This window comes from Tenrec ecaudatus, chromosome 2, assembly GCF_050624435.1.
Source record: "Tenrec ecaudatus isolate mTenEca1 chromosome 2, mTenEca1.hap1, whole genome shotgun sequence".
Taxonomy (NCBI): Eukaryota; Metazoa; Chordata; class Mammalia; order Afrosoricida; family Tenrecidae; genus Tenrec; species Tenrec ecaudatus.
In genome coordinates, this window is record NC_134531.1 from 211,515,635 (window position 1) to 211,540,064 (window position 24,430).

At 47.9% G+C, this 24,430-nt stretch overlaps 1 pseudogene; it reads left to right on the forward strand.

Annotated features, from left to right (window-relative positions):
• The first annotated feature begins 83 nt into the window (after window positions 1–83).
• Window positions 84–23,777, forward strand: LOC142440493 (non-histone chromosomal protein HMG-14 pseudogene; annotated as a pseudogene).
• Window positions 23,778–24,430: the final 653 nt, after the last annotated feature.

Below are 24,430 nucleotides of genomic sequence, written 5' to 3' on the forward strand. Positions count from 1 at the left end.
AGTAGTCCCCGCTTCGGAGCAGGTGCAGAGCAGGTCTGCGGTGTAGAAAGGGCCCTGTGTTCCCGGTGCCGCTGCCAGTGGCAATGGCTTCAGAGGGAACCCGCCCTGGGAGCAGCCCCTTATGCCTGCTCATTAACGCCTGCCACTGCTGCAGCCCTGTCCCTGGGGGCACCTGCATGTCACAGCCTATTCTCACTCGAGACAGATGGCATCTTTTAGGAAAGGTGAGTACCCCCATCCCCCAGACCAGGCCCCATCAAGCGATCCCATCGCACAGTTATGCAAACTGAAACACATTTCAGACCCAGATCTGACTCCCTCCCTCAAACGCAATGTGTTCTTTTACGTGATCGTTCTGAACTGGCAGGAGAAGACAGGCCAAATCAAAGTGGCACATCAGAGGCAGGAGCGCACCTTCAAACAGTCGGCCGGCACCGCTCCAGAGCCATAAAGCTGGCTGTGTGCCTGACCCAGTAATCCCCTCCTGAGGACAGCACGGGGGCAGGAAGTCAGACTCACAGGCCTGCCCGGCACTCCCCAAGAGTTTACATCACAAATCACATAGTCGAGCAGCCGCCGGAGCTGAAGTAAGCCCGTGGTTGCCATGATCATTGTGAAGACTTCAAAAAATCTTCATAATCTGGATTCAAAAAAGCAACTCATATTTTGTCTCAATCTGAGATCCTTGACTCTAATGATCATGTAAATATAGATAAAATGTAGAAAGGGCTGCAAGGGAGAGAGGGGGGAAAATTAGGAAACCGTTTTCCTCCAGAATTTTAGTTTAGTTGACCTAAACACCCAGTTCTAGATTAAATGGATTTTTAAATCTCCTATCAAATACTTTGATCGGTCATGATGCCTCTTTGCTACCTGGTTAGTGCCCTTTGTTGACGATGCTCATACAGTCAGGCACCCACACGTGCACACTCGCATCTAAAAATCCACACTCACAAACTCACACTCCTGGACACACTCTGTACTCATACACACACGCATCTACGAGCACTCACGCACAGAGTTCACACAGACATGTGCACACTCACACACAACCCTAACCTTTATCTGCTGACTCTCAGCTACACAAGCTCAACACGCATCCATGTGCAGGTGCGCAGATGCACGGACTCTCACTCCAGCATGCGCACTCACATTCACACTCATAAAACTCACTCACACACAGTCATGGAATGGAACGTGGAAACCCAGCTTTTAACAGTCCCTGAAAAAGGTGCAGTTAGGGTAACTGAGAAAGCACCCCAACAGGTGACAGAGATGCATTTTGCTGTGTGCTTTAGAAGTATAACTCCCTTGTGTTCTAGATACCAAAAAAAGACTCTTCCAGAAGGGACCTTCTAGTCTAACTCCCACATCACCGTTGCTACATCTTTTATTCTCAGCAGATTACTCTTGAAGATGATTAACTGCTGCGTTTGCATGGCTCATACTTACATGACAGATGCCGGGACAAGAATATAAAACCGGAGCTGGAAATAATTACACTGTGAAGGGGCTCACGGAGACAAAGTGGCATCGATGAGATCGCCCTCACAGAAAACCAAAACTTTGGGCAGGATTGAGTCATAAACTGTACTGTAATAGAGGTTCAAAAAGAAAAGGAGGAAAAAACAGTTTCAGGACAAAAGGACTCAATTGTGAGGCTATCACACAGCATCAAGGAAATAAAATTTGATCAGTACTGGTGAAATAAATACGAAGTATTATTTCTAACAAGTAAATCTGAAGGTTTAAAAATACAAGATCAATCTCTTTTATAATGCTCCGTGCATTGTCTCTTAGAAACGGTGCCTCTACGAATAAATGAATGTTGCTATAAGACATGGATAAAGGTGGAATGATGCCACATTTTAAAACTCAGAATTGGCAATATCTTGCTAGCTTGATCTCCCTGCCACCTCACCACCTTCCCATGATAGAGGCACAAGGGAAGAGGCCGCGTGTGTCTGTTACTGAATGCATACTTTCTGCATGATATGGCCAGAGGGGGTTTCCACAGTTGCCTTTTCCAAGTAAACCCTTGGAGGAGAAAATAACCACTGATCTCTAGCCACCCCCACCCTCCCAGGGAGAGAATGCTCCGGGGCAAGAAGGCCAGCACTGCCAGAGTGTGTGCAATGCCACGGCCCTTCCAGCAGCCCCCAGCTCAGTCCGTGGCATGTCCACCGTGCAGGAAGTCCAGCAGCTCACCAAAATTATGGCCAAAATAAGGACGCCAGGAAGAACACAGGTGTGCAAGGCTGTAGAAAGAACGCACTCATGAACCACTCTCTCACACGTCCACTCACAGTATTCACACGAATACACTCACTTCACAGTCACACATATGTACACATACACACCTTCACAACAACACACATACCCACTTGATACACACTCTCACTCAGACACATTCCCACTCACACATACACAATCTCATGCAAACTCATACACACAAGTACACTCCAATGTGTTCACACTCTCATGTGCACACATGCACACTCACATACAGACACACACTTCCGTGTTCCACCCTTACATATACTCACACATTCACATTCACATCCTCACATGTGCAGTCATTAAATGAGCATGCTCACACACTCACATATGCACATTCAGACTTAATACTAACACATTCCCACATATATACTTCACACACCCACACATGTGTGTACATATACACATACACATGTTCATATCCACATGCAGTCACATTCTCATTCGCACCTACACAGGCTCATATACACACATACACATGTATACTCATACCCTCACATGTGCACAGTTACATACAGGCACAATCACACATGTTCACACACAGATTCACAATCATACACATACACTCATATTCTCACACATGCACATCCACACTCACATATGCTACCATCATGTGTCTTTCTCCCTGTTTTAAGTGATTATTCTCAAGTCCCGCTCTGCTGTGTGTTCTCCATCTGTAGAAAGCTGGGTATGAATTAGACGAGCTTTCTCACATGAAGCGCTTTTCCAATCTCCACACTGAGTCCTGGGATTCTGTGGTATAACCTCACCAAACTAAAAATAATAATAATCTCATTGCCATCGAGTCAATTCTGACTCCTATCGATCCTACAGGACAGGGTAGACCTGCCCCGTGAGTTTCTGAGACTGTCACTCTTTACAGGAGTAGAAAGCCTCATCTTTCTTCCACAGAGCAGCTGGTGGTTTCAAACTGCTGACCTTGCTGTGAGGAGCCCTACACATAACCACTACGCCCTAGGGTTCCTCATAACCTCACCGAGACTCAGCAAACTCCGTGACAAGGCCACACGTCTGCTATGACCCTCACGGACCTAGCATATGTTCCCCACAGGTGTTGCCTGGGATGTGGCCGTGAGCCCGTTGGGCAGCTATGCACAGCTGTGACAGGGCTGGCTCCTCACCTGCTCTGAAGCGGTCACTGATGGCTCACAGCCTGCCCCCTGGCCAGGCCCCACATCAGGCTCAACATCAGCATTCCGGGTCCTGCCACCAGTCGTCAATGGCTGAAGGGCGACTTCCACGCTTTTGCCTTTCCTAGGCCCAGGCTCAAGGCAGTAGGGGCTCAGGGGAGAACATGTGGGACAGAAACAGTACCTGAGGGGGTTGCACTGGTGGACACGAGTCTTGGTTTTCGGGTTGTGGAGGCTGGGGGGACTTAGGAGCCTGGGGGCTCCGCTCCATGAAATGAGAAGGAACTGGTGGCATCAGCCTCCCTCACAAAGGCCCTCCCCCTTTTCCTTGTCCACCTCTACATCCACTTCTCTTTCTCACACCTCTTTTTTTTTCTACCTCCCCTCTCCTCCCCTTCCCTTTTCCTCTCCTCTCTCTTTAGCTCTCTGTGCCTCAGGGTTGCACACACAGAGACCATTTAAAAATAATTGTCCTGCTCCCTTTCTCTGTTTAACTTTGCAGCCACTCCGCACTGCAAAACCATAGCCTGCATGATGTCAGACCCTGCCTTCACATTTTCCACTTTGGACACTCGCCCTCGTGCTGAGATTGGGTGGAAAGTGGGGGGTTGGCACAGTCGGGGCACTGTCCCCAGGCCCCATAGCTGCAAGCTGGAAGATGAGGAGGAGCAAGGAAACTTCCAGAAGAAGTGCCAAGAGAGCAGAGCTGCTAGGTGGGGGGCAGGGGGGATGGGGGGCAGGCTTCCATTGTGACAGTGGTGAACAGGAGGCCGTGTAGGCCGACTGTCCCATTTGGTTTCCCTCGTGAGTCACTCACTGTGGAGCAGAGGAGAAAGCCCTCATCAGGAGTCAGGGGTCCTCCTTGGCCAACCACCAGATTGTCACTGTGAGCCATCGTTAACCACTCTGTGCTTTGGTTTCCCCATCTGAAAAATGGGAAGATTTATGTGTTCTGACATATTATGTTTCTATGCATTCTAAAATACAGGAATAATTATGTCTCTGTGCATTCTAAAATAACAGTGTTTTAATGTCTCCTAATTTTGTGAGCATCAAGTCAAATAATATAGAGAACAGCCTTGGTATAGGGGTTATGTGTTCGGCTGCTAACTTCAAGGTCAGCAGTTCAAACTCACCAGCTGCTCCGAGGGAGGAAGACAGGGCTTTCTACTCTCTTAAAGAGTAACAGTCTCAGAAACACACAGGGGCAGTTTCATCCTGTCGTAGAGGGCTGAGATGAGTTGGCATCGACTCAACAGCAGTGAGTTTAGATTTTTGGTTTGTTTTCTGGGGCTATGAAACATCGTTAAAGCATATGATCCTTGCCGTCTCAAATGCAGAGGGAAGGTGTGGGAGGCAGGATGTCAAGAGGGCTAGATATCAGATGAGACTGGGCTGGGGATGCCTTCTGCTGTGGCTTGAATTATGTGCCCCCAAAATACATGCTGTAAATCATCCTCGTGATGGCTGTGGATTCAATCCCATTTGGGAAGAGGGTTTGCTTTGCTGTGTCAGTGGGTCATGCCAGTGTAGGGTGTGCCTTCAGTTAATCGCTTTGGAAATATTAAAGTCCATATTAGGCTTGGAAGAAGACAGACGCAGGGGGCAGAGCAACTGTCTCTAAGAGAGCGGAGGCTGAGTGAGCTATCAGCCCAGGAACTCCAAGGCTGGACAGTGAGGGAAGCTGAGACAGGGATTTTCCTCCCGAGGGCACAGAGAGACAGCCCCTTCCCTCCCCACAGAGCCTGCACCCCGATTTCAACCTTCCAGCCTCCAAAACTGGGAGGGAATATATTTCTGTCCATTAGACACAGTTGATTTCCTCTGTTTATGTATCTATTAATTTATATATAGTTCCTAATAATAGGTAATGACTAAATCTCCTAAAAACAGCAGTCAAAAATGAAGGGACAGACTACACTGGGCAGATCTGCTGTAAAAGACTCCTTTCAAGTGTTCCAAAGCCAAGGTGTCCTTTGGAGGACGGAGGTGCACCTGACCTGAGCCATGGTGCTTTCAGTCGCCTCGTGCGCATCTGAATCAGGAAGACTGACTAAGGTGCCTGTGAACCCTGGGACTGGGAAGAAAATCAGCTATTCCAGGAACTGCCAGAACGAGCAGATCCACCTGAAAGAAGTACAGACAGGAGGCTCCTCAGAACCGGGGAAGGTTTAACTTTGTCTCACATTCATTGGGAAGTTGTTCAGGGGACCAGTCCCTGGAGAAGAGTCAGCAAACTAAGGAAGCCCATCAGCAAGCAGGACTGCTACAGTGGTGGCAACCACAGGCGTGCAAGGTCAGTGACGAGGGTGCGGGACCAGGCAGCTCTTCACTCCTCTCTACACAGAGTGGCTATGAGTCAGAATCCACCCTCGTCTACCCAACAACAACACCATACAAGGCTTAGCCATTGCCCAATAAACAATAAAGTTGGTCGACTCAATAATGCCATGTGCTAAGTCACTATCCACATCAGAAGAACAGAACAATGGGAGACACCAAACCCAAACTCACTGCCATCTAGGCGATTCCAACTCAAAGCGACCCTACAGGACAGGGTAGAACTGCCCCCGTGGGTTTCCAAGATGGTAACTCTTTCCTGCAGCAGGAAAAAAGCCTCCTCTCTCCCCCTTGGTTTCAAACTGCTGACCTTGTGAAACCACTGCACCACCAAGGCTCCTCCGTGGGAGACACAGGTGTGCTTACCACTAGGTCCGCAGAAGGCGATGTGGTTATCCGCAAGGGAAATTACAGAAACTCTGAATCAGCAGTTCTCAACCTGTGGGTTGTAAGCCCGGATCTTCGGCTTGGAAAGTGGCATGTATGTTTCTGTGTGCTGGAAGCTATCCCACTGATTGTGCAAAGACCGGAAGGGTCATCTATGGTGCACAAGTCTCAGCAGAGCTTCCAGACTCAGGAAGAAGGGCCCACATCCAAATACCAGTTGCTGAGAACTGTGGATTGTAACAGGATATTCTCTAACTGGCTTGCTGTAGACACATCATCAAGAGCCGTCATGGAAGGAGGCTGTCTTGATGGGTGAAGCGGTGGGGGTAAAGGTGAGAGAAGAGGGAAAGTGAGTGAGGGTGAGAGAGACCGTGGCGACATGGACTGACGCAAGGCCACCACAATGCACTGCAACAGGCTGACTATAGGCAGAACGCAGTACTGGGCGGGGCTTCACTCTGTTGGTCATAAATTGCCATGGATCGGCATCCACTCAAAGGCAAGGGACCCCAGCAACATGTGAAGGCAGAATTTTTATCAGATTGTTCTGCTCAGAGAGGACAGCGGGTTGAGGGCTAGTGAAGACGCCTAGAGGCAGTATCGCTGTCCCCATTCCTTACTCCTCACCCCAACACACACTCCAAAGAAGAGAGAAAGGAAAAATAGTGGCAAAATGCTTTCTGTGCCCAATGAAAAACAACCCCCTCTATCTCTCCGATTCCTGGGGCTGCCAGGCTCTCCTGTGCCCCTGGGGAGAAAGGCTGGCTCTCCTAGCTACAGTGGTCCCGAGGGTGCCTAAGGACTGGAAACCCAGGGCGGAGCCTTCAACAACAGCCTCCCTCGGCCCCGGGAGAGCGTCAACAGTCCTATTAGAGGACAAGTAACATTATTTAACTCTTCATTTAACCCTCTGGTTCTCTGGAAGATCACAATGGTTACTTCCTGAACTACTAACCCAAAGGTTGGTGGTTCAAACCCATTCGGAGGCACCTCAGAAGTAAGCCCCGCTGAGCAACTGCTGAAAGGTCACAGCCACTGGAAACCCCGTGGAGTACAATCCTACTCAGGGTGACACATGGCGTCACCAGGGGTTGGAGTCAGCTCAATGGCAACTGATACCAATCACCATCCTGGGGGTTCTCAGGTGCTCAGCATGTAGACGCTTCATCTTCCAACCCATCGTCCTCCCTGCTGCTGTTCTCTGCCCACCCCAAGCCCCAAAGCAAACCCGATCCCATGACGTCCATTCCGACTCATCGTGATCCCATGTGTTTCAGAGGAGAAGGGCTCTGTGGGGTGTCCTGGGCTGTTGTCATTACAGAAGCAGGTTTCCAGGCCTTTCCTCCACAGTACACTGGGCGAGCACAAACCATGTGCCACCATGCTCTCTGTAGGGGCTGCTAATTGCCTGGTGTAGGGAGTGGGTTCCAGGGCAACAGCCTCGCAGCTCAGAGCACACCTCTTCCCCGGGATCGGAGGTGGTTACTGCCGGTGGCTGCCCTGGGCTGTGCTCTCCAGAGGAGCTGCAGGAACAGTCAGCTGTCACCTAACTTCACTCAGAGAAGGGAGTGGAGAAGAAGGGGACCCAGACGTGAGGAGGTGAGGGAGTATGAGAAGTGGCCTTGGGGAGGCAGGGTCCCCGCTGCTCATGGGGGAGCTATGATGACCACGGGGGCACATTCAGCCTGGGACCGTGGTGTGCACAGTGCTGCATCTGTCAGGAAAGGCCGATCTTTGTAATGGTGCATTGACGCAATGGCGGGCACTCTCTGATCTGGCCACGGCCACACTGTGGAACAACCGGGACAGCAGGTGATATTCACTTCCTGTGTGCCCCAGTCCCAGGGTCCCTGGCTCTCCATGCCCACTGGGTAGGGGGACCCACTGACCAGGCTTTCCTGAGACTTGGGGATTTCACTACTAACTGGGAGGGTCTCTCACAAGCTAGAGAGGAGGGAGGAGTTGGTCTCTTTATGGAAGTGCTTTAAGAAATGCCAGTGCCCAGGCCCCAGTCTCAAGGAAACTAGCTGTGCTAGCCTGGGTAGACCAGAGAAGCAAATTCATAGACACACTCATGTGTGTAGAAGAAAGAGCTTTCTATACGGGAGCACTTGAATATTGACAAAACATCCCAGCCCAGATCAAGTCCATACGTCCAATATTAGTCCATATGTCCGATGCCAATCTATAAAGTCCTCTTCAAACTCATGAAATACATGCAATGATGCCAAATGCAGGACGATCACAGGCCAGTGGGTGGGAAATCTTGTGGATTCAGTGGCATTGTAAGCATCTCAGCGCTGGCAGGGGTCTCCACGTGGCTTCTCTTTTTTTCAGAGGTCTGGTTGCATCAGGGTAGGTCCATGTGGCTTCTCCAGCTCAGGGCACTAGCATAGTTCCATGTGTCTTGTCAACTGCAATGTCTCCCAGGGAGTCTGCGTGTGTCCTGCCTCCAGCGAGCTATTTCATCTCCTTAGTGCCTCCAAATGAGGTCATCAAGCTGAGATCTGACTGACGGACTAGATTCCACCCCGTAACTCTGAATCCTCAAATTGGCATCAGATTATGTAACTGTCACACTATTTTAGAACTTCTGGGGGGTGAAGAGGAACATGCCTTTCTTTCAAGCACCTAGATAGAAGGGATTCTGGGAGATGGTCCAAGTTGACAAACTTAACCAAGTTCAAACTCAGAGCAGAGAGCCCAAGAAGAAATGGAAGCAAAATTACCTTGACCGACATCATCCCTTGCAGAGGGTTGAATAACAACAACAACAACAGCAAATGATTCTGATTCATGACTGCCCTGTGGGTAGAACTGCTTCATAGGATTTTCAAGGATGAGGCCTCTGGGAAGTAAATCGCAATGCCTGCTTTCGAGGTGCCTCTGGGTGGGTCTGAGCAGCCATGCTTCCAGAGAGCAGGGGCGTGCTTAGTCATGTGTACCACTTGGTGTGCAGAATCTTTAAAAACAACAACAATAAAATCCTGTTGCCACCAAGTTAATTCCTCCTCAAGGCAACCTGTTTGCCAGAGAGTAGGAATGCACCATTGGTTTTCTTGGCATGACTCTTTAGTGACACCGATTGCCAGGCCTTTATTCTGCACTACCACTGGGTGGGTTCAAATACCAGCCTATACGTTGGTAATAAAATGCAGACCACTTGTATCATTGAGGGACTGATGTGTGGGTTGAATCCAAATCCACACCCAACTCACTGCCATTGATTCGAAGCTGACTCACTGCACCCTATAAGACAGGGTAGACTGCACCCATGGGTCCCCAGACTGTAACATTTTACAGGACTTAGAAAGCCTCATGTTTCTCCTGAGGACCTGATGGTTTAGAACTGCTGAGCTTGCAGTTAACAACCCAAACATAACCACTACACCACCAGGACTCCTCTGGGTTGAAAGGTATGTCTATCACCACCATTACCATCACCATTGTCACCACCACCATCACTGTCATCATCCCCTCGACCACCACCACCATCATCATCACAATAAGAGTCACTGTGTTGGATTCCAGAGCTGAGTTGGACATCACAATAAGAGTCCCTGTGTTGGATACCAGAGCTGAGTTGGATGTGCATCATCTCTAACTCTCACCAACTTAAGCTCCTCAACTGTGACCACCACTGTCAAACACTGCTTCTTCTGGAAACTGGGCTCTCTTTCAAAGCATCCTGAGCCAGGGCTTTGTGACTGTCTGGTAGCCTTTCTCTTGACCAGCTGGGCAGACACATCTCACCCATGCCTCCAGGACCATACTCCCGCAGCCCACCACTCACCAAACATGAGGAGCTAGGAAATGACAGAGAATCTGAAGAAGAGAAAAAAAAAGAGAGAGAGAGAGAGAGATGATCAAGTCCTCCTCCCCTGGTACCAGTGGGTGCAGTCTTATAGGGTCTTGGCAGACATTAAATAAGTTATGGTTCCTGGATTTAGAGTTGGCTCTGCCTTCGTGGGCAGATATCCATATAGGAAAAAACCCAAAATACCAAACCAAACTCCCTGCTATCAAGTCCATGCTGACTCATAGCAACCCCTTGTGGGTTTCTGAGACTTTAGTTGTTTACTGGAGTAGAAAGTCCAGTCTTTCTCCCTCAGAGCTGCTGGTGGTTTTGAACTGCCAACCATGAGGATCGCAGCCCAATGCATAACCAGGGCTATACAGGAAAAGGGTGGGCTATTTGAGACACAGAGTCCCTCAAAGGGAAAGGTTGTGTGACAATAGAGACAGAGAGTAGAGTGATATGTCTACAAGCCAAGGAACCCCGAGAGGCAAGGAAAGATCTCCCCCAGAGCCTTCAGAGCTGGTGCAGTTCTGCCAACTCCTTGATTTCAGACTCCGGGGCTCGAAAACACGTGAAAAACGCACCACCAGTTTAAGCCACCGGTTGAGGGGTACCAGAGAACCAGCTGTCTTAGAGTAGAACCTCTGTAGTCTTGGGACTTCCCCAGTGCCCTTGCACCCTCCGTCTGCTCCATGCCCCAGCTCCCCTCTTCTCTGCCTCATCAAAAGCCTCCCACTTCCACATGAGTTTATTTGGAGACAAAAGCAATGAGCCAACTCAATATATGTGGGATTTATAAGTTGACAAGTACATTGAGTCCTCAGAGGTGCTGCAAGCCGGAAATGTTTGCATCCACCTAAAATAACACAGTCGTGTTTCCATGCCATCCCGGCCTTGGGGCTTTGCAACAGTTTCCAACAGAGCCCAGAGCTTAAGCTCTGCGGGAACAGCCTCTGACCCGTATTGCTAAGTCACACCCCTCGTGTATCTTGGTAACAGTCAAACTTGAGTTCTTTCTCTGGTGGCCATCCCATAAAGGTCCATCCCCTTTGACCTAATGGGTCTATGAGGCTTTCATCCCACAAAAACCTATCTTGTCCCACTCTTAGCTTGAGATTTTGATATGTTATTATCTCAGCCACATCTGACTGAGCTGCCTCTGCTTAGAGGCTCAGCTTTTACTGGGACCTCGGCTTCTTTCTTTGCAATCTTTTCCTCACTTTAACGTGAGATTCTCACCTTCTGCTTCTTAAACATCAATAGTCAATGGACCTAGAGAGTGTTATTTGTTCTTAGATCTTTATTCCCATAATCCTAAAGTCAGCATGTCCACTTTGGCAGGACAAAGACGAAAGGGAGCATGGTAAGTGGCGAGGGCATAACCCAATGTAGATGCCCCCTTCTCGGGCCCGTGGCCTGCCCCCGCCTTGGCCAGCTGTATTATACTGGCATTCGTTGCCATCGATTAGTTGGCTCTGACTCGTGGTGGCTTTTTGTAGGACAGAATGGAAAGGCGCCTGGTCCTGCTCCATTTTAATGGTCATTGGTCTTTGAGTCCATTGCTGCGGCTACTGTGTCCATACAGCGCACTGAGCACTTCCCTCGTTTCCCTTTGACCCTCTGCGTTAACACTAGGATACACTTTTCTGGTAACGTATTTCATGAAGATATGTCTAAAGTAAGGGAGTTAGCCCGGCTATGTTGATCCCCTCCCCACACAGAAGACAGAACTGAAGATATATCCCGGGGGGAGAGAGGCCCCAGGGACAACACCCTGCTCAGAGTGGCCAATGCACAGAGATGACCATAGGGCCGGCCCTACCACGAGACACAACATTCCCTCACTGACCCATCTTGCTATGGGGGACAGCACTGGAGACACTGTGTGGGAAGTGTGCCTGGCCTGCCCCGTATACAGTGGGGTGAAACTTGAAGGACGTGCAACAGGGCAGCAAGGGGAGCAAAGGAACCAAGTCTGAGGAACCCTGAAAATAGACTTGGGGGCAGGGCTTGGCATCTCGTCAGACTTGATCAGAAAACACATATGAGGGTCAGCAGACAGAGGAACTATCTATTGGTTTTTGGTGTGTTTTTTTTTCTTGGTTTTGTTTCATTTTTGTTTGTTTGTTTGTTTTCCTTTTTCTTTCTCCCTATGTCTATCCTTATAAGATAGACAGGATGAACAATCCCAAGGAGAAAACAACGGGACCAGCAGTTCTGATGGGTCATGGGAGAGGAAGGGGCAGGGACGGGGAGTGGGGAGCCAACAAACTCAAGAGATCTAAAATTGATCAATAAACAGATTACACAATAGAGGGTGACTGTAACTTTACACAACTGCCAAATGACATGATTATACAACAGCCCATCCAAACCACTGAAAATCAAGGGCCAGCCAGGTGACACATGACATGGACCATTACAACCAATATTCCTCCTGCCTAGCGCTTCAACATTCGTGACTGCCAGACAGACATTGTTAATGCTCAACACGATCAGATAATAGTTTTTTTGGTTTTTTTTTACTGTTGTCTTAAATGTGAAATTTTGGATCAGGAGGTGGTGGCGAAGGGAAGACTAGCTACAGTCTGTAGTCTTTGACAGCAGCACAGTTCAACTACATTCATTCTTCTCCTGTCTTCTCTTTGACTCTCCAACTTAAACAGACATGCGAGGCCATCGGAAGGACCGGTCATGGCTTGGGTCAGTGCCCGTCAAGGTGACATCTGTGCTTACATGGCAACATTTATTTTCATGCATCATGTGAGGAAAGATGATTAAAAAGCAACAGCCTCGCGTGTTTTTAATAAAGCTGTTGGGCCAACAAGACAGTTTCCAACTCATAGTGGCCCAGTGACAGAACGGAATTGCTCCGGAAGGTTTCCTGTGCTACAGTCTCTCAGGGAGCGGACCACAGTCTGTCTCCTGCAGACCTGCGGGGTGGGTTCAAACCACCAGTCTTTCTGGTGGCAGCCCGGCACTGATCCACAGCCCCAGGAGGGCCCCTTTTCAAGTTGCTATGACGATGTGTATAGCAACATGGATCGCCCCGTCTGCCCAGCACGCATCGATTCTGGAGACAAGTGTAGAGATACATGCTCTGGAGGAGACAGGCAGCCGAGCAAAGGGGGGCTGAGTTTGCCAGGTGCTGCTGTGCCCTGTGGACAAGTAGGAGGAAAGGAGAGCCTGAGCCAGCGCAGACTCAAGAGCAAGGCGGGTCTGCATGCACTCACCGCCCACCGATGCTCCCTCCAAGCAGCTCTCCCAGGGAGGGCCTCGGGGCCTCAGGCAGAGCCCGGTGGACCAAGGTTGGGCAGGTGCCCGATAGGGATAAGTAAAGAGTCGAGCCCAAGGACAGCGATGAGCCTATTTTCTATGGTCCCTTTTACTGGGAGAGAAGAGATGGTGTCGTTCCACTCTGGCACACATGGGGTTACTGTGAGTCAAATTTGCCTGTGTGTTTGTTTTGCAAATTCAAAACTCTCCCTGCTCATTTGAATGTTGCAAAGGCACACTGGCCTTCTGTGGACCAGCCCTGGGGATCCGGCTGTGAAGCAGCCCATCCAAACCCTAGACCTCAGTCTAACGGGAGAGATGGACGCTAAACAGAGCCTCACAACTCATGACGCCATGGCAACATCATCCGGGGCACAAAGACCTGTCGGGAGGGTTGGAGAAGCTGCTTCTGCTTTGACCCTTTTTTTTTTTGAGACCCTAAGGGAGGGGAGTCAACTGGGCCACCCCAGGAGGGTGAGAAAGGGAAAGGTGAGCAGGGTGTCTGGGTCCCAGAGCACAAGATGCTCTGCTCAGTCCGTCACTGCTTCCTCCCAGTGATGCTTCTCCACCCTCCTCCCTACCCAAGACAATATGACCTTAGATAGCCGAGCCTCCTGAAATGAGCATAAAGGTGAGGGCAGACCCAAAGCCACCTTCAGAATCGGTGCCCAAGGCGGGACAGCCCACCATTGTCTGGTGACTCAGGATGGAATCGGAAGAGGTGGGCTTAGATTTCAGCCAGAGGTATTTGGGTCAGATAAGGGGGGCTGATAAGCCCAGGAATGGCTGGTCTAGGGCTGGGTGGGTGATGACAAGGAAAGGCTGCTTCCTGGTGAAGCTGCCTAGAGCAGGCTGAGTTCCCACATCTACTCCCCACGAACTTGCCCCAGCCCCACCCCTATATCACCTCCAACCCTGCACCTGAGACAAACGCTTCTAGCAAAGACTCCCCTTGGGAAACATCTGGCTTCAAGCGAAGGTCATACAAGGATTCGGTTGTGAGGAACCAGAACTGTGTGAGGTCAAAGGGAGAGAGAGCACTTCTATGCGGCCTCTTGGATCTGATCCTCAGACTGTCTCTAACAAGCTAAGGCACCTCGTCTGGAATGCCTCAGCCCAGCGGTTCTGCATGCTGGCTTATTCAAAAGCTCTGGGACTTCTCAAGCTTAATAAGATTTGGTTCTCTTAATTCCTCCTGTGCAGAGTGAGCCCAAGAGTGACCACGAAGTAGCCTGTGGGCTGGAACCGAAGGTACAATCCAAGTACAGCCATGCTCACGTGTGGGATCCACCAGAAAACAGGATTCCCAGGGGCCAGTGGTCTTTCAGGACTCAGGCTGTTCCTGAGTGCTAGGCAGGAAGGCAGAGAGAGCGCAGCCGGGACCCAGGTAAGAACCGGCCAGGCTTGGGGAGCTGTTCCCATTGTTGCCATCCATAGGGGATACTCATCCTGCACCGAGTCTGAGTGCCAAAGAGATCAGGCCAGGGATAAGGCAAGCAGGTAGCAGTGAGATGGTCAGGATCATGGGAACCACAGGGCACAAGGACAAAGATGCCTAAGACAAGGAATCAGGGCTGCAGTGTCAGGGAGGTCCCCCAGGGGCTGGCAAGGCTCTGGCCCCTGGCCCAGAAGCTCCTAGCAAGGGCCATTCTAGGACAGAGTGAGGTGGCTGAGTGGATTACTAGAAGCAGGCTGCAAAACACAGGCAGAGGCTGAGCGGTAGGAAACACATGGAGGATCTGACTTGGCCTTGGAGTGAGACATCAAGTTTCAGTATCAAAATCAAGATTCTGACTGGAAGGCTGAAGGACAGTCCAGGTCAAAGCAATGAGAGGGAGCAAATACTGGCCCAATCAATGCCAGTTCAAAAATCAATTCCTCCCCCGTGGCCTGGCCTTCTCAGCCCGATCCTGCTTCCAAGCACCTAGAACACTTCACTCATCACTGGTCACACCACTGGTCACACTGTCCTTTATGACAATGGCAGAAAAGGTCTCCTTTCCGCTGATGGATGGGAACCGTGCAATGGGAGGGTTCATGGCCTATGACACCATCACCTCGCAACACTCAGATCTGCATCTGGTGTCCAGCAAGGATTTAATAGGTGCTTGTGAATGAATGCCCTGATCCGTCCATGTGTGCATCAGGACACCACCAGAGACTGCATTGTGAAGACAGCTCCCAGTTGTCCACCTTTTCCCACCCTCTCCCCTGGCAGGCACGTTGCTTTAGAGTAACAGATGGTCCCAGAGAGCCCCAGTCATGCTTCCCAGAATAAACCTGGCCAGCGTGGTTTCCTGAGGATCAGGGAAATGCCTCCTTCTGGAGTTTCAGGCTCAGATCTGTTCCATCTCCTTTTCCAGGGAGACCACAAATGGAAACATTTCCTTTTGCAGCAACTTACTTTGTCCAAGTCCTGGCAAGAGAACCCCACAGCAAGGAGAAGCCATTCCGTGACACTAAGCTGATGCTCACTAATGGACAGGGTCCTAGGAGCATATGTCAATGTGATATCATTCCCCATATTTTTCAATGGTGTCATGGTAGGGGTCCCCTTTAAATCACATTGTTGATGTTAGGTGGCATCAAGCCAGCTCCAATTCATGGAGGACTTGGGTATAACAATGCAACGTTGCCCAGTCCTGTCTCATGGCCACAGGCACTGTTCGTGTCTGAGCTCTCTAATGGTGCTGCAACAGATGCACCCAGGTGGAGGGCTTCTCTGAACAAAAGTCTCCCTGCCACAGCCCCCCTCCTGCCCCACCCCCATCCCGGACACTTTTGGGTTTTTTTCCATTTAGGAGGATAGAGTTTGGTCTCGGAGCACCAGCTCACAGGGATGGCTTTCTTTCCCTATCAGCGCTGGGGAAAGAGGCCTGTTAACCAGCCTTTTATCTGTTTTACTGTGTCATTCTTGTTCAGTTTATTTGTCTTTTGATGTCTTTCTGTATATAGAATCCAGGATAGGTAACCTTATAGAGACCAGAATTGGATTAATGATTCCTGGGGGCTGCGGCAGGGGAGTTTTAGGGGAAATAGGGAACTACTAATGATGAGTACAAAAATGAAGAAACTGTTCTAGAGCTGATTATGGTGATGAGTGTAGACCTCTTCTTGATGTGATTAAACTATTGAGAATTGTATAATTTGTGAATTTGATGCCAATAAAAGTGTTGGGAAAATTAAAAACAGAACAAAAGGTGATTATGTGTGTTTTATTAACTATGACAAGGCATTAGATTGTGTGGATCATAACAAACCACGGATGACCTTGAGAAGAATGAGAATTCCAGGACACTTCATTACGCTCATCAGGAACTTGTACAGGGATCGAGAGGCAGTTGTACAAACAGAACAAAGAAACACTGCATGCTTTAAAATCAGAAACGATATGCATCAGCATTGCATCCTCTTACTATACTTACTCAATGTGCATGCTGAGGAAATAAGCAGAGAACCTGGATTATATGAAAAGGAATGTGACATCAGGATCAGAGGAAGACTTATGAACCATCTGCAATACCAAGATGACACAACCGTGCGTGCTGAAAGTGAGGAGGGCTTGACACACTTGCTGATGAAGAACAAGGATTGCAGCCTTCAGTGTGGACTGTAACTCAATATCAAGAAGACCAAATCCTCACAACTGGACCAATAGGTAACATTACAAATGGAGCTGTCAAGGACTTTGTCTTGCTTGCATCCATCGTCAATGCCTAGGAAAGCCACAGTCAAAACACCAAATGACGCATTGTACAGAGTAAATCAGCTGCACGCACCTCGCTAGAGCACTGAAAGATAAGGGTGCTACTTTGAAAAGTGAGGTGTGCCTGACACAAGCCATGGTATTTTCCATGACCTAATATGCATGGGAGAGATATTGAATAGGAAGACTAAAAAAGAATTGATATGTTTGAAGTGTGATGCCGGAGAAGGCTTTTAAAATGACTATGAACAGGTAAGAGAATAAACAAATCTGGCTTGGAAGAAATATGGCCAGAGTGCTCCTTAGAAGTAGGGATGGCGAGACTGTGTCTTCCCTGCTTTGGACCTACTGTGAGGGGTAACCAGTCTCTGGAGAAGAACGTGGTGGGTGGGAGAGTGGAGCAGCAGTAACAAAGAGGAATGCCCTTGAGGAGATGGACTACCGCAGTGTCTGCAACAAGGGCTCTTGCGTAATAAGAATTGCGAGGACGGCGCAGGACAGTGCAGTGTTTTGTTCGGTTGTGCATAGGCTCACTATGGCCTAACAACAACAGCATTAAGATCCATCAAATCTCATTACTATAACAAGCATGACCCATTCACAAAGGGGATTATAAGAAAATACACAGGTTAGTGTGTACCACACACATTTTGAGGGGACATAACTCAACCGATAAAAGTACACTTGAGTAGATTGTGTGGCCACTGTGGCAGGTAAGTGCCTTCCAACCTAGGAAGCTCCTCTTCCAACACGAGATAGGATACAGATGTGTTGTAATTCCTAGGATTTTTACAGGGTGATATTTATAAGTAGAACACCAGACCTTTTTCCCTAGTCTGTCTTAGTCTAAAAACTGCTGAAATCGCTCCATTCTAGTTGACCCTGCTGGTATTTTAAATACAGGTGACATAGTTCCAAACAACAAACTAATAGACAAGGTGTGATTAAATCTTACCATCTTTCAAATCACTGACAAAGGGATCCTCTCCCTATTGTACCATGAGGACAAACAACGACTCAGAAGCAGGCTGTTTGCTTTTAACTTCCACATATGAATGTTCTGGTTCTGCAGGCATGCGATACTTGCCAGGCATTAAATGAACCACAGACTAGTACTGCAAGGGGCTGTTGTTGTTGGCAAAAAAAAGATTCCTTGGAAAATACTAATCTAACATAGAACACCTGCATAACATAATACAGAAACCTCTGCTGGAATGGGGCCAAAGGTCCTGGAGGGTCTTAGGGGGAGAAGGTGGTAGGGGGAAGGGTGTGGTGAGCAAACAACGCCACAGACAGGGAAAAACTAGGGAATTTAAACCAACATCTAGGAGGTTGTAGAGATCCTGTGGGTGTTGGAGCAACAGCAGTCTAGCTGAGAGGATGTACTAAGAGGTAGAAGTTGGGTGAATGTGGTGGCGGGGCAGGAGGAAGGCAAAAGCAATCAGAAGAAGGCTCTAAGAAGCAAAGGTATGGATAGAGGTATAAGCATAGGTGTGTACATATATAAATACAGTAATTCATAAAATAGAGGCATTGGCCAGGTACATATATTGATTTATATGGCTATACACTGAGGTTGTGGACGGACCTTGGGCCTCAGCTCACACCCTCCCGCAATACAAGAACACTTTGTTCTAACAAACTGGTATTTTGTGACGCTCACTCCCCCAACCCGCCCCCGTCACAATTGCTGAAGACAAAATGGGTGCATATGCAAATATGGTGAAGAAAGCAGATGGTGCCCAGCTATTAAAAGATATAGCATCTTGGGTCTTAAAGGCCTGATGTCAAACAAGCGGCCATCTAGCACTGAAGCAACAAGCCCACACGGAAGAAGCACACCAGCCTGTGTGATCATGAGGTGTCATCAGGACTAGGTAACAGGCATCAGAAGATTCATAACAAATAACAAACAAACAAAAACACATTGTTGAGAACTAGGGGGTCAGATCAGAGACCCAAAGCCCATCTGTAGGCAATGGCACATCCACCACAGAGGGGTCGCAGAGAAGGGATGAGTCAACCAGGGTGCAGTAAAGCACAGATGAAACACACAATACTCCTCTGGTCCCTTGAGGCTTCCTCACCCCAACACTATCATGACCCTAGCTGCTTCTCACTCTGTATTAGACTGAAGCATGTACAAAGGTCTAGATAAGAGATAAAAGCTCATGACACACGGAATCCAGGAACAGGAATGGGAATCACGATACCAGAAGGATAGAGGGAAGGCGGGGAGAAGAGGGGAGGAAGGGGAAACTGATTGCACATAACCATACACACATAACCATACACACCCCTCCAGGGAGAAGAATAACAGAAACCATGGGGGAAGGGAGACAGTGGTTGGTGGGAGATATGAATATAAAAATTTATAATCTATCAAGGGGCCAAGGGGCGGGGGAGCTGATATCAAGGGCTCATTAGAAAGTAAATGTCTAGAAAAGAATGATGGCAACATACGTACAAATATGCCTGATACAAGTGATGTATGGATTGTAGTAAGAGTTGTAAGAGCCCTCAATAAAATGATCGTTTCATTAAAAAAAAAGAAAGAAAGAAAGAAAGAAAGAATGAAAGAAACCTCTGCTGGAAACTCAACCCTGGGACCAGGTAACACTTTCTTCGGAGTTGTAAAACAAAGGAACCACAATCATCTTGAAGCATTTGGTTGTAGATTCTTAAAAGAATCTGTACTTCCTTCCAAATGAGTAATTGCTGCAGTCCCCTCTCCCCGCCCCGCCCCACCCCACCCCCAGCCTAAAGGTTGGGGAAGTTGTTAAGAAATACATTTGAAGTGATGTTAGCAAAACATGACCCTTCAGAAAACCTCAAGTTTGGGAAGGAAATTCTATCAATGTTCCACAACCCACATGGATTTCCAGGGGAAGGTCCTGGGATCGAATGTCAGCATTTACAGAGTAAGTGGGTTGGTGTTTACTAAGCAGTGTTCAGCGGTTTCAGGCTTCCATAAATATAGACAGACAAGATGGAAAGATCAGCTTGGAATGACTCACTGACTGGTGGGGCTGTGCAGAGCATTTTTCCAGGTCAGAAGGAAAAAGAGCATGTGGCATTTCCAACATGACTTTCGGGGAGTCTGCGGAATGAATCAGAAGAGAATGCTATTGTGGCGCGATGGACTGCCTTTACATGGCCATTCTAGCCATGGTCTGCCACCTCCCTCCGAGTGAATGGCTGGGACGACGCCAATAAGGCATGTGTGACCCACCAAGGGGAAAAGTGGGCTTGATAACCATGCAAGCAAGGTCCATGGAAGCCCTGTAGAGTTGCTGTTTGTTGTTAGGGTCTTTGGGTCAGTTCCTGCTCATCGATATCTTATTTACGACAAAATAAAATACATGTTCTTATGTCTGAGCCCATTGTTGCAGCCTCTGTGCCAATCTTTCGTATCCAGGGTCTTCCTCCTTTTCTTGTCCTTCGGATGTCCTTCTCCAGGGTTTGGCTCCTCCTGACAATGTGTCCAAAGAACATAAGGCAAAGTCTTGCTATCCTTGCCTCTAAGAAGCATTCTTGCTGTACTTCTTCCAACACAGCTCGGTCCTTTTGGTAGTCCATGGTACTTTCAGTATTCTTTGCCAATACCATAGTTCAAATGCATCCATTTGCTTTGGTCTTCCTTATCCAATGTTCAACTTTCACATGCATTTGAGGCGACTGAAAATACTATGGCTTGGGTCAGGTGCACCTCAGCTCTCAAGTACACCATCTTTTTTTTCTTTTTTTTTTTTTTTAACAATTTAAAGAAGTGTTGTGCAGCAGATTTACCTAAAGAAATGCATCATTTGATCTTTCGACTGCTACTTCCATGAGCATTGTTTGTGGCTTCCAGCAAGATGAAATCCTTGACAAATTCAATCTTTTCTCCATTTAACATGATGTTATCTATTGATCCAGTTGTGAGGATTTGGTTTTCTTTACATTGAGTGGTAATCCATATTGAAGGCTGAAATCTTCATCAAGTGCCTCAAACCCTCCTCACTTTCAGCAAGCAAGCTGTGTTATCTGCAGATCAAAGGTTGACAGAAAGCCTTCCTCCCATCTTGATCCTGCACATATCCAGTTTCTCTGATTATTTGCTCACCATACAGATTGAATAAGTATGGTGAGAGAAAACAGCCCTGATGCACACCTTTCGTGATTTTAAAATATTCAGTATTCTCTTGTTCTGTTTACACAGCTGCCTCCTGATCCATGCAGGAGTTCTGAGCACAACATGGCATTTTAGGATTCTTATTCTTCTCAAGGCTATGCATAATTTGCTAAGACCTATAGAGTCGGATGCCTTTGCATAGCCAATGAAACACAAGTAAATATCATTCTGGTATCCTCTACTTTCAGTCAAGAGCCAACTGAGAGGAGACCTGGGAAGATTGCATCAAGATAGTGCCCTGTCTAGAATTCCCCTTGCATAGCCCACAGATTGACAGGTGAGGAGGTCAATTCTGGGCAGTTAGAAGTAGGCCCTGGATCCTCACCACCGCAGGAATATTTTAGACTTCCCTCTCCTGTTTTCTCCTTCCCCAAGAATACTGAGGAAGCTCCTGCAGCCTCCTCTGTCCCCTAGCTCAGCAGGCTCAGTGGGTCGGTAAGTGCCAGTCTTATGCCTTCTCCTCTAGCTCTATAAACTGAAAGCATGGCGAAATATCCCACGCCAGACCACCCCTCAAGTGGAGTCTCCAGCCCCACACCCTGGAGCTCACCAAGGCCCTTGCAACAGAGCCTGCATAGTTTCACTCCCTGACCTGATCCCATCTTCCCCGCCTCCTTTTCAAGAGCACAGTTCTAATAGCTGCCAGATAGAAACTCCCAGCTAATGTAAACAGGAAACTGGTACCCCGGAAAGCCATGAACACAACCTAAATTTTAGAGAGTGGTTCAAGAGTATCTTAGAATGTTTTCTATTTTCTTTTGAGATATAAAACCACAAAACTCTCTTTCCCACCAGAGGAGAGGAACCAGAACTCAGTATTCAAGTGTTTCTTGGTGGCTCCCCCTCCCCTACCTAGGTGTCTGACTGTCACTGGGACTTACTGTGCTTAGCAGGAGTTCCCCAAACCCCACCGCCCAAGGTTGGATCTCCAGTCCAGTAGCCTATTTCCACAATGTGACCCTGGTATGAAGGACAGACAGTACTGAGTGGTGTAGAAACCCAATACTGCTCCACATATAACACTCGACTTTCCCTCCTTGAAAACAGGGAAAGTTAATGCCACTGAAATAAGGGCCTTCTGCCTTAAACACAATAACACATGGGCTGCACTCTCCCTATATAATCTACAGAGTCAATAAGTGACACTGGTAGATTTCCTAATTTGTTATTATACCCCTCACCTACCCCAACCACCATTAACTCAAGACCCCGCTCCCCCCAACCTCAGTAGCCCACACTCTCTCAAAACCTATTACAAGTAATGACACACCTTTTATAATCCTTTCTTCCAACTCATCAAAAATGACTAGATTTAACAAGAAGCCTTCCTACAATTAATACCACCACTTAAACCTACTCTTGAGCACCTTTCTCCTATTCCTCTTATCCACCCAACTGGAACTGCTTCCTCATCTCCACACAATACAAATTCCAGCTCCTAGATGATCCTCCTCTAACCCAAAGAGTCAACCCCTCCCTCTCCCCGTACACAACCCAGAAGCCTACAGATCATCTACGGCTGGATAACTATGCCACACAAACAACAGCCATCAGAAGAACCACGAAAGAAGAAATCAAGAGAAATACAAGTCAACAACTAAAGATTATCCAAACACAATAGAATACACAGAAAGAGAAGCCCTTCAACTGCCAGAAAGAGAATACAGAGAATGGTGTTGAGAGCAATACAAGAGATCTGGGGCTCAATCCAGAAAACAAGGGAAGAAATGGAGATACTAAAAACCTAACACCCAAAGGAAATTCAGAAATTAAGTAATGAGGTAGCAGAAATATATTTTAAAAAGGTACATGATCTAAACAATAGAATGGAAAAAAAGGAAAATCAAATCAGTGAATTTAAAGACAGCCAAGCAGACTTCACCAAGTGAGTGAACCAAGAAAGCACAGAGTAAAAGAATCTAAAGAAAGCTTGAGGATGATGTGGGCTGCCATGCTAAGAATATTAGAATTATTGGGCTGCCTAGGAGGAAGAAAAATAAGTCTACAGTTAAAATAGCATGGGAATGCTTGGAAGAAAAATTCCCTAATATCACAAAGGAGGAGACTATCACTATCCAGGAAACAGAGACAACACCAAATAGTTTAACCCCCGCCTCCCCCCCACACACACAAAAACACACATCAAGACATATGGTAGTCCTGCCGTGGGTCCTAGCAATTCCGGCAGCGGCTAGGAGAGCAGCAGCACCAGGCAATCCAGCGTCGAGAAGGCTCTTGGTGCCCCGCGGTCAGAAGGCGTCCTGCAAGCGTCCTCCCCACAGCCAAGATACCCTAAGAGGAAGCGCAGCTCGGCCAAAGGGACGGAGAAGGAGGAGCTGAAGAGATCAGTGAAGTTATCAACGAAACCTGCACCTGCAAAAGTGGAGACGAAGCCAAAAATGGCACCAGGAAAGGATAAATCTTCGGACAAAAAAGTGCAAGCAAAAAGGAAAACAGGCTGAAGAAGCTAACCAAGAAACTAAAGATTTACCTGCTGAAAATGGACAAACAAAAAATGAGGAGGGTCCAGTCTCTGATGAAACAGGAGAAAAAGAAGTCAAGTCTGATGAATGTTCATCATGTCTTAGTAGGCCCTGTTATCGCCTTTCTTGTATAATCCAGAGGAATATTTTTATCAACTCTTTTGTAAATGCAAGTTTTTGGTAGCTCTAGAAACATTTTTAATAAGGAAATCCCAGTTCATCCCATTTTTTAAAAAAGAGTAAATGTTTTTTTAAGATGTGAAATTATCCCCCAATACAATAGCACCTCGCCCTGCTAAGCAGCCATTGCAGGATACCCATCTTCCCGACATGATCACTGAAGACAGCCTTGTGTGTAAGCAAATGTGGTGAAGAAAGCTGATGGTGCCCGGCTATCAAAAAAAGATATAGCGTCTGGGGTCTTAAAGGCTTGAAGGCAAATAAGTGGCCATCTAGCTCAGAAGCAACAAAGCCCACAGAGAAGAAGCACACGGCCTAAGCGAATACAAGGTGTTGAATGGACCATGTAGCAGATACAAAGGAACAAAAACAATCATTGTGTGATCACCTTCCTCACATAATTGCTGAAGACGAAAATGTGCATAAGCAAGTGTGGTGAAGAAGGCTGATGGTGCCCGGCTACTGAGAGATATAGCGTCTGGGGACTTAAAGGCTTGAAAGCAAACAAGCGGCCATCTAGCCCAGAAGCAACCGAGCCCACACGGAAGCAACACACCAACATAGGTGACCATGAAGGACAGAGGAGACCAGGTCTCCAACAACAAAGGTGGGGTGGTGGTGAGAATCACATCACCGTGAAAGAGGGATAGTGCATGA